The sequence below is a fragment of the Meleagris gallopavo genome, chromosome 3, assembly GCF_000146605.3.
Source record: "Meleagris gallopavo isolate NT-WF06-2002-E0010 breed Aviagen turkey brand Nicholas breeding stock chromosome 3, Turkey_5.1, whole genome shotgun sequence".
Taxonomy (NCBI): domain Eukaryota; kingdom Metazoa; phylum Chordata; class Aves; order Galliformes; family Phasianidae; genus Meleagris; species Meleagris gallopavo.
In genome coordinates this window covers 20,038,634-20,048,745 of record NC_015013.2, presented here as the reverse complement: position 1 = coordinate 20,048,745, position 10,112 = coordinate 20,038,634, and the positions used below count along the sequence as shown (strand labels likewise).

The window sequence follows — 10,112 nt, the reverse complement described above, 5'->3', positions numbered from 1 at the left end:
TTTTTCATAGCAATGTCTGGACAAAGATGTCATTGCTACAGTGCATGGATAAAATGTGATCTCAAGGCTACTTTCTTCAAAGAAAATGTAGTCCATGATTCATGAAAACTGTCTGATGCATGTGAGACTTATGTGGTTTTTTGAAACCCTGTAGAAGATGAAGGCATACAATGAGACAGAAAATGACTAAAATCCCTGACAGCAAAGGAAGTGAAATATATAACTGAAATCAGGCACAGTAAAGGTCATTGTGCCCAAATATCTTTCCAAAGCACTGAATATTCCCACTTCCAGGAAGATGTATTATTTCTTCTTGTATCTGTGATACTATTCCAGCAGTAGGGGTTTGAGCTGAAAGAAAGAGAGAGAATGCAGTGGTGGGGCAGCTTAATGGATGCTGAGGACAAGGACAGTGGGAATGTTGTCTCAAAGAGACTTTCTGGATGATCTGCTTGTGGACCAAAGCTGGAGCATCTCACAAGTGTTCTTACAGGACGTGACAATAGACAAGGAGGCAACATAGGCTGTAGTCCATGACTAAATAAAGTAAGACTGGATTTTTGCTCTTGAGGCAAAATTTAGTCTGGGAAGCAAAAAGAAAAAGGTAAGGATATCCAGAGAAGCATAGTGTGAAACTGTCTCATTACATGCAGTCAGATAGAGAAAGATGGAAAGGTCAAGCATTAATACCTAGAAGAGAGAGGTGTGAGGAGAAGGGATTCATATTATCAGAAAGTGGAGACTTGCTAAAAAACATGCACTTGTACAGGTTGTAAGATTCATTCCACTTACAGGAAAAACAAGCTTCATAAAGTTTAAAAATTCCCTATGACCACTGCAATTATAGACGAAGAGTTTGGGAAATTTTACGCATAGAGAAGAACATAAATCCAGAAAAAAACAAAAAAACTAATGTTAAAGCATGTAGATGAAGGCTGCAGTCACACACAGGTTTAGAATGGGAACTAAAATAGATAGTTTTAGTGCTTAATAATAAACAATAGTATCTGCATAATGGGCATGTTAGAAATGTGAAGGAAAGAAGATCAGAAATATTTTTATCCTAGAATATTTCTTAAGAGAAGGCTCATGAGAGAAGGTTAAATTACTTATAGTAGCAGTTGTGGAACAAACAGACACAATAAATGATGGGGATTTGTTGCTATGTGACCAGGAGCTTCAAGAATGTAATAAGTAAACTATTATGGTGTGCAATACCTTGCTTCAAACCACTGTGGAATATGAAGACATGAAGCTGCTAACATAGCACTGATTTTCTCAAAGATTTTCAGGGAGTTCTTGGAAACTGAAGACAGATATCCCTGATATTCACAGGACAAACCAGTAGGACTGGAATTAATGGAGTCATGGGCAGTAATCTCCGCTGAAAAAACTTAGCACAGCTAGTCTAAATAAAAGATGTGTTTTGCAACACATTCTAAATTCTTTGAAGTCATGAGCATGCAGATCGATATGTTGGGATGAACTCAAAAGAAATGAGGGAAAGTGGTTTGTTGTGGAATATATACTTAATCTGTGGAACCTGGTAGTTTAGAATGCTGTGGACTCTGAAATTTTACATATATAGCAAAGCAATTGGTAATTTGCTGTGAGAAAAAAACATTGAAGGTTGTTAATTACAAAGATATCATCTTGGCTGAGAAGCATTAGAAACAGAGGAAATGTTCTGAATTATTATTACATATTTGATCTGTTCTTATATATATCCCCCAGATGTCATTATAAGAGACTGAAGACAGGGTCAGATGGATCTTGGTCTTAGCATGTTCATTCTTACATTTCTGCAAAAATGCAGTGTATTTTCATAATGAGGCAGGGAAAGTGAATATTTTTTAAAAGAAAGAGATCTGTGAATTTTCAAATATAGTTTGTTACATAAGAAGAACTTGTAATACATCAAGTAAAATAGTGACTTGATCTTACTCTAAATTCACACTAATATTCTAACATTATTGCCTTAGTAACAACTTTTTGCAGCTAAATGTTTAGGTATAGTTGTTATCAAAGTCTGTGCTTGATTAGTAGGTGCATTTCAAAGATAGGGAACATACAAACCTGCAGTGAACTGAAGAAGAGCAGTAAGTGACAATCCTTTGTCAATGCCAATGCTGATTATATACAATCTCTGAAACTCTAAATTACTATATTTCTGAAAAGAAATTTAAAGTAATTCATAAGAAATGTTATAAATTTCTAGAGAAGATTCCATTTTGAAGGATTAAGTATTTTCAAGGAAAGATACAATCTTCTGGGTCAAGATGTGAAAAATTTGTTTATCATAATAGCAATACCTAGCATGAGCTCAATCTGCTCTGGTTTTCTATACCTGAAGTCTCAAGTTACAACCTTCTGCCATTTGAAGATGACCATCCCGTCTTCCAAATCTATTTTAAAGTGTACATGAAACGAACTATCAGACTGAGGACAATCCTGTGGAATGATATTTTCTTTTAAACATTCAAAACTCACACTTTCAAATTTAACTTCATATTACTGTAAAAAAGCCCCAGCATATTCTGGTTTGTTTTTTCTGTTTGTTTGTTTGTTTTTGTCATAAACTGTTCTTCTTTTGGAACTCAAGTCCTAATATAAAAGATTTTTCACTTTCAGTCATTTGAAAATTAATATATTTGGAATACAACATACTCTTAGGAAATCTGGGTGGGTTGTCATTGACATCCGTGAGAGTTATGTTTACAGTTGTAGTTCCAGCTAGTCCTCCCAGTTGTCCTCCCATGTCCTTGGCTTGGATAAGAACTTGATATTGTTCTTTCACTTCTCTGTCCATATTTGGCAAAGCTGTTCTTATCACACCTATGAGAAGAAATGGGAAAGAAAAAGAACAGCTAAATAAAGGGCTGTAATTGTCTACTGCTACATTTTAATGCTGAATCTCTTAGACCAGAATGTCTCTTTTTCTAAAGGATAATACAAGAGCAGTTCACATACCAATATACAAATCACTTGATCATTTAAAAGGTGTGCTCACCACCTGTTCAGCTATTAAAATGACCACTATGACACTTCAAGTAGGGCATAAATGGTCAACAGAGAATAGTGCATATCAGCTAGGGATATAAACAATGCAAGCGTATGTTAACCACACGAAGAACAAAGAACACTGTCTTGTGCAGAGTATGCAGTGTAGAAAAAGACGACAGTGTATTTCAGAGCCTGCATCTTCCATCGCTTCAAACTATTCATTGGTCAACACATTGAAGTTACTGTAGGCCAAGACAAGATGCATTCTGTAGAAAAGAGATGGTCTTTATTAGAAGACTCTCCTTCTATCAAGAAAGTTTTCTCGATACAGCATAAAGATGTAGTAAAAACATCAGGAGTTTCCTTAAAGAAATGTAAACAGAACTTACTCAAATGACTCTTAATACATATTTCACAGTCCCTTTCTGATACATTAAGAAAGTATAAAATAAAAGAAGTAAAAAATGAAAGGAAAAAGATAAAAGGAAAGAGAGAAGGAGGTAATACTGATCATAGGATTAGTTTATAAGATTGTAAAAAGCTACAAGGTTTTTGGCATTCAAATCTATCTCTTAAAAGCAAATGTATATGAGAAGATGAATTCCCTGTCAAAATTTTAGAAGTGTGTATTACATTGCAGATTGATATAGATTAAACAATAGATTTTCAGAAAATAGCTAGATGGAGATAGCTGCAGGTAGCATATGCAATTAAAAGTATATCAAAGGATGCGCTCTTCTTCTCTAAATTATCACTTTTTCATAAAATGCAATTTTCTAGTAACCTGTATGGCTTTAAAAGTAGTCTTCTACCCTTGGTGTTTTAATGGATCTGGACTGATAAGAACAAATCTTGAAGGCTCATTCTTATCTTTTTCTGTCAAGTAATTGCTGCTATATTAACAAGTAAAAATAGGAATTGCTACTTACAGTACTTTTTTCTCAATCTAAAAATAACTTTGACCCAAATCTGCTTTTTATGGAAGTTATTACAAATTCCTATTAAATTAAATTGCATAGCAATTTGCATTCTCTCCACTCTTCACTGCTAATAACAATGGTTAACAATAACCACTACTTTCCGCCTCAGCATGGCATTTACTGTACTGTGTAGATCTAGAATATGACTAGCAAATACTTAAGAACAATTACAACTCTATACTTCTGAGTATTAGAAAACAATTGATGGTGTTCAGTGTTTTTTTTATTTATTTATTTCAAGACAGAAATCTTGAATTGTAAAATGTAGTAAAAAAATTTTCATGTACATACTTGTGATTTTTGAGTATCAAAATTGAGTGGCATTGTGACAGGCATCATGCAAATAGCAGAACCATTAATAATTAAAGTGGAAAGCAATACTAATGAAAAAAAGATTGTAGATAAGATGAACATTTATATGCCTTCTCTTAAATCTCTGAATTCCTGTTTTTCTCATTGTGGAGAGTGTACATTCCATAATATTTTACTACATCTTAAGTACGTTCACTCTGAGAAGTAGAGAATTAAAGACTTCCCTTGCTATACCAGTTAAACATAATAACAATAAAAAGCACTGAAAATGGGCAGTGTCGTGTGCAGCAGATGAATGTCATCTGATTATTATACTTGCTTTAGGTACTGTTGAGTGGTTTTCTGAGTTAAAAATATTCCTGATAGTCTTCAGAAAATGAAGAAGGTACTATCATTCTAGTAGTAAAATTTCAGTTTAGTTGTTGCTGCTGTTGTTTGTTGGTTTGTTTTCTGTAAGAGGTCTTTGTCTTGGGGGGGAGGGGATGGGAGAGGGGAGAAGGAATAATTTTCATGTCTAACAATTCATAGTCAATTTTCCTTCTCTACCTCTCTACCTACTCTCTTTCAAAAGCTTAGGGGAAAAAAAGAAGGAAAACGCTATTTCTAACAGAATCAGTTTATATGGATGGGATACAGATGAGTTGAAGTTATGCAGAAACAGCAAAAGAGAGAACTATATTAGAGGTAAAATCCTTTGAAAAGAAGACTACAGACTTTGGCATTCCACCTTCAGTTTCATAAAGAATATGTACACTTTGAACTAAAGGCTTATTCTAATATAGAAGTCTTAGGTGTACTTGACTCATTTGAAAATGTGTTTTTAAATCCTTTTATTTTAAGATTTTACAATAAAGATCATTGAGATTCTGAACAAAATAACTTTCAATTTTTATCTTTTAAAAATTTAAGTATCAAATTTGCAGAAAATTATGATTTCAATAAGGCTGCTGAAAACTGATAATAATAAGCACGGGTCCTGAATCAGAAGATATGCCCTGCAGTGTTACTCAGACATAATTCAATAAGATGACTCACTTATGTGGAAGATAAAGAATAGTTTTTGTGAATAAATTCTTGTATAAATATTAATGACAATATTCGTCTCAAAACCAATCTCGATTCCAGTAATGTAACTGAGGTCAGAATATGGACCAGAATGACTGATCTTAAGGAAGAATTGCAGATATATGTAAGAATATTGACCATATAACCACATTATAAAACTGGATAAAAAGAAGTTCATGAAAAGGATGTTTGAGTAACAGAACAGTACAGAGAAAGGACTGTCATCTGTCTGAAGAGAAGTGCTCCATGTTAAATAAATCTCCATTACAATTTTCAGCAGGTGAACAATCTTATAGCATTGGAAATAAACTCCCACATATAAAGTTTGAGGCCTCAGAATATTCTGCTCCAACAGCTGCTCTCCAGCAGACACAGTAATGCAGTTAACCTTGCAAAAGCAATATAAGCTTGCTCTCCTTCTACACAGTCATGCCTACCTGCAGCAGAGCACTGCAAAAGCCAGCGTCATCAAAACATGAGCAAAAAGGCAGCTGTGACATTCAAATCCATAATCACTAGAGACTATTTCTAAGTTCATATCAGAATAAATTATCTATCAAAAATGACTAGACAAAGGATTAGATGTGAAGCTATATGCATGCCAAGCATAACCATAATTTCACATATAAAAATTTCATCAGTGATTTGACCACTAATACTTTGTCATAGAATTTTAAGGCAGCAATACAAATTTCCACAAAATTTCCAAAAAAGGAAACAAAATGTTTGGAACTGCTTAGAAAGAAATAAAGAACAAAAGAGAGATGGTTAAACCACCTTTTAGATTATATGAGCTGCTTTCTTGAACACTGTGTGTACATTCTCACCCTTGATGCTGAAAAAAATTCTGCAGAAATGGGAAAAGCCCAGAGGAGAAGAAGCGGTGTAATGGAATGACTTATGTTTGAGAAATTCTTCATTCTGGAAAAGAGACAACTAGGAGAGAATATGATATGAGTATTCCTCAGAGTTTAATGGGGAACTTCAAAATTATCGATAGGAATGAATTGCTCATAGCCTCTCACAATGGAGGAAGTGCAAGGTATGAAAGGTATGAAAGAAGTGTTGGATTTCAAAGAATGAGAACTGGTTTTTCATCCAAGAAAACTTTTGCTGTGGATTTTGCAGTCAATAAGTGTGCAGATATGATGCTCCTGGACATGTCAATTCTACTGGGAGGTGGACCAGTTATGAAGGAGAAATCCTTTCAGAGTTCGCAGTTATAGGGACATTACTTACCACCGAAGAACCTATGGAAGGAGAAACTGTCGGAGACTACAAGAATAGTCTGGGAATGCATCATTAAATTCTTGCCTTATTTTATCTAGAGTTAAACAGACAATCACTTTTGTAAACATGATACAGGGTAGCATGAGCCTTTGGTCTGATCCATTATGGACTTTTTAATGTTCTTTAAATAACTACAATACATGCCTGAAAATTGTCACTAGGGACCAAGAGATGGCAAAAACAAAACAAAACAAAGCAAAAGCAAAAACAAAAAACAAAAAAACAAAAAAACCAGCAATTGAAAAAATTGTTTATCCATATTCCAGTAGTTCTGGGTTTGGTCTGTCATTTTGTATCAAAATGATTTTCTTCCCTTTTTCTATCACAAACACTCAAGGCAAATGTTCCGCAGTAAGACTTTGCAATAAAAACTACTGCACTGTCTCTTCAGTTATAAAATAAAACATTGGAAATACCTGAGGATCTATAACGGTGCCTGAGACTTCTGGATTTTTGATCAAGAAATTAAGCACATCATTATTCACTTACTGTTCACCCCTACAGTCATTGTTAGATCCAGAGGTATTTCTCATATTGTAATATTTTAATATAAGACAAATATTAATAGATAGATTCGGAAACACTAAATTTCTATGATATTACAAGAGTAGTCAGCTGCGGGTTATGACCTATGGTCCATTCACAATAGATGAGAGCATATAATACAGCCATTTAAAGTGCTGGTGTGCAGGGTGAAGTTCTTACTTAATAATCATTGCTTTTTTTTTTCCTGGGAAAGTTGCAGTAGAAGTCAAATTGTGGCTTCAATAAATGTCTTTAACACCATTTACTACCTCTTCATTCTTTACAAGACAGAAATTAAAAAAAAGTAATGAAGGTATATACTTTTACCTCTCCCAAGACACTTAAGAAGTCACATTTCAGTTTTAAAAGTAAAGTTGCTGACTGCAAATTGCAACACAATCTTCTGCTAAATGGAGCATGTGACAAAAGATTGTGCTTGTTGGAGATAGTGCACTAATGGCCTTAGGTGGCTCTCACTTCCAAGCTATTGACTGATCAGGGGGAGAGGCTCTTTAACACACAATCTGACACTCAAGGACAGCTTTACTGGAAAGAGAAACTGTATTTGCTGAAAGAGGCGCATATGGACAACTATCCCTGTAACACATTCAGGATGACACAATGCTTGGCAATCACCATGTAGGTTATTGGTTCCTTAACTGAACTGCTAAATATAGAAATAAGAATGACATTTAAAATATAGGACGAGATACCTTATTAACAGGTCTACCAACCTTCCAAATACATCAGTCTCTTTAAATGCATCATCCTTTTCTGTTCACACATTCTGTAACGTAAGATAGCCATGCTATGCCCCAAGAAAAGAGGACAGGAGATGATTTAGCTGTTGCACAGTCTCAAATTAGCTCAATACAGTAAAACAATCATTTCTAGGGAAATCTGGACTGTAACTTGAGTGCATTAAAATTGCCAAGAAAAAAAGAATAAAGACCTGGGACATAAATCTGAATCATGAGAAAAAAAAAAAATATAATGCATGCAGCAGATTAATCTTTATCTGTAAACAAATGGCAAAACATCAGGGAAAACTGCTTAATGTATACATATTTTAGATATTCCAGTATTATTTGGAGGAGGGTGTTTCTTTTGCTTCTGGAACAGATTGCAATTCATTAAAACAACAGTCAATAATCAAAACAAAATTGAGTGCTTTTCACCTTATGAACATAGCCCATATTTATTCACAGACATTGCCAACAAAAGTTGAAATCCAAAGGTTAAATCTTCCAGTATTGCTGATAAACTGTTTACCTGTCTTCGGATCAATGGAGAAATAGGGTTGTCCCTGAAGAATGCTGTAGACCACCCTGGCGCTATTTCCATAGGTAGGATCATCAGCATCTGTTGCCTTTACTTGGAGCACGTATGCACCTGCAAAGAAACATATGTAATAAAAATTTCAGTATAGAGCAGTGATGGTGGATATTTCAGACACATCAGTAAAGCTGCTAGCAGATTCTGTTGTAACTCTTGTTCCACTGGAACAAGGTAAGAATAAAATAGTAAGTTGTTCAGCCCCATACTAGTATCCATCCAGATAACAACTGAGGAAAAATGGGAAGGAAAGGAGAAGTCCTGTATCAGGAGATATTTATAAACAATTTATGATGCATACATTATTCACAATTATTATTATTTTTTTAATCTAATGTATATAAGAAGGAGATCTGGGAAAGCAGAAGACTGGATTTTTAAAACTAGTTTTGTGAAATGATGGACTTATCATTAAGGTGTGTGCACAGACAACTGTGCAAGTAAAATATGTGCTTTGACTTTGAAACAAATGTTTGTTAAAGCAAATCCTGAATCTGTAAATGAACCAATCTCTAAGTGCCTTTAAAAAACTATAATGCAGTTTCCTTTAAGGTTAGCTCTGCAGTGCTTGAATTCACACTCACATTACAAACTGAAAGTGGGTGTTAGTTCAGTCAGTTGTCAGTCAGAAATCTGGACTTCAATATTCTCTTTCCAAAACAGTTCAGTTGGAAACACAAGCACTCTGGAGGCAGAACCTCCCTTTGCTGCACTGTTTTCAGCCATAATTAGAGAACATACTCAGTGGAATAATCTGCATTATGCTCTGATTTAGCAGCTACCAGAGCCACGCATATGAAGACAGAAAGAGAGAGAGTCTGTTCCTTTTGGAGCGATTACACTGACAAAACATGTCACACAGATTTCTCTCACCACACAGAGCACCTATCTCTGGTATCCATGCGACTGTCTCCATTCATCTCTGCAGTATCTTACTATCTTTGGAAAGAAATACTACTTTTTAACATACTAGCAGCCTCCTCCTATCCCTAAGTTGCTCATCCATTCCATATATTTTGACTTTTGAATGAATTTTATTCCCCTCACAGGTGGAAGAATTAGGTTTCCAGGTGCTGAAGTCTGAAATTGAGCTGGTTGACCAGAAGCAGCCTATCTTGCAAGTATGCTCCTTTGGGACTGATTTGAAACATCCTGCACTTTCACAAAGACACATATTCCCAAGTCTCCCCTTAGGCCAGGACACGCGTTTCTGATGCCCTGCTGATCACTGAAAAGGGAGCTAATTTTAGTTTATCTTCTATATGTAAATTGACAAAATTTTATTGGCATATCACTAAGACTTTTGCTTTGAACCTTAAAGCAGGCAATATTCTTGGTAAGAAAACAGGACAGACAGAACAAGGCTCACAAATACAAAAGCTGAAAGTAAACTCAAATAAAAGCCACAGTGGCTGGGAGTTGGTTTTAGACCTCATCCTCTATCCCAGCATTTGTATCACAAACTCTAGGAATGCTTTAAACAACAGCCTTTTTGTGGAATAGTGACTGGCTTCTCTTTCCAAAACCACCATGACCAGACTCCTTGTCTGGTCTCTATACGAGCATCATTTTCCTCCAACACAAAAATTATTTTCCTAAAAC

At 35.0% G+C, this 10,112-nt stretch overlaps 1 long non-coding RNA gene across 1 annotated transcript; it reads right to left on the bottom strand.

Moving 5' to 3' along the window:
* On the bottom strand, window positions 1-8,582 carry LOC116216436. The gene is made up of 2 exons (XR_004159170.1): window positions 8,448-8,582; window positions 1-2,835 (listed from the first exon to the last, which is right to left on the bottom strand). It is a non-coding gene; the product is annotated as an uncharacterized LOC116216436 (long non-coding RNA).
* Between the last annotated feature and the right edge of the window lie 1,530 nt (window positions 8,583-10,112).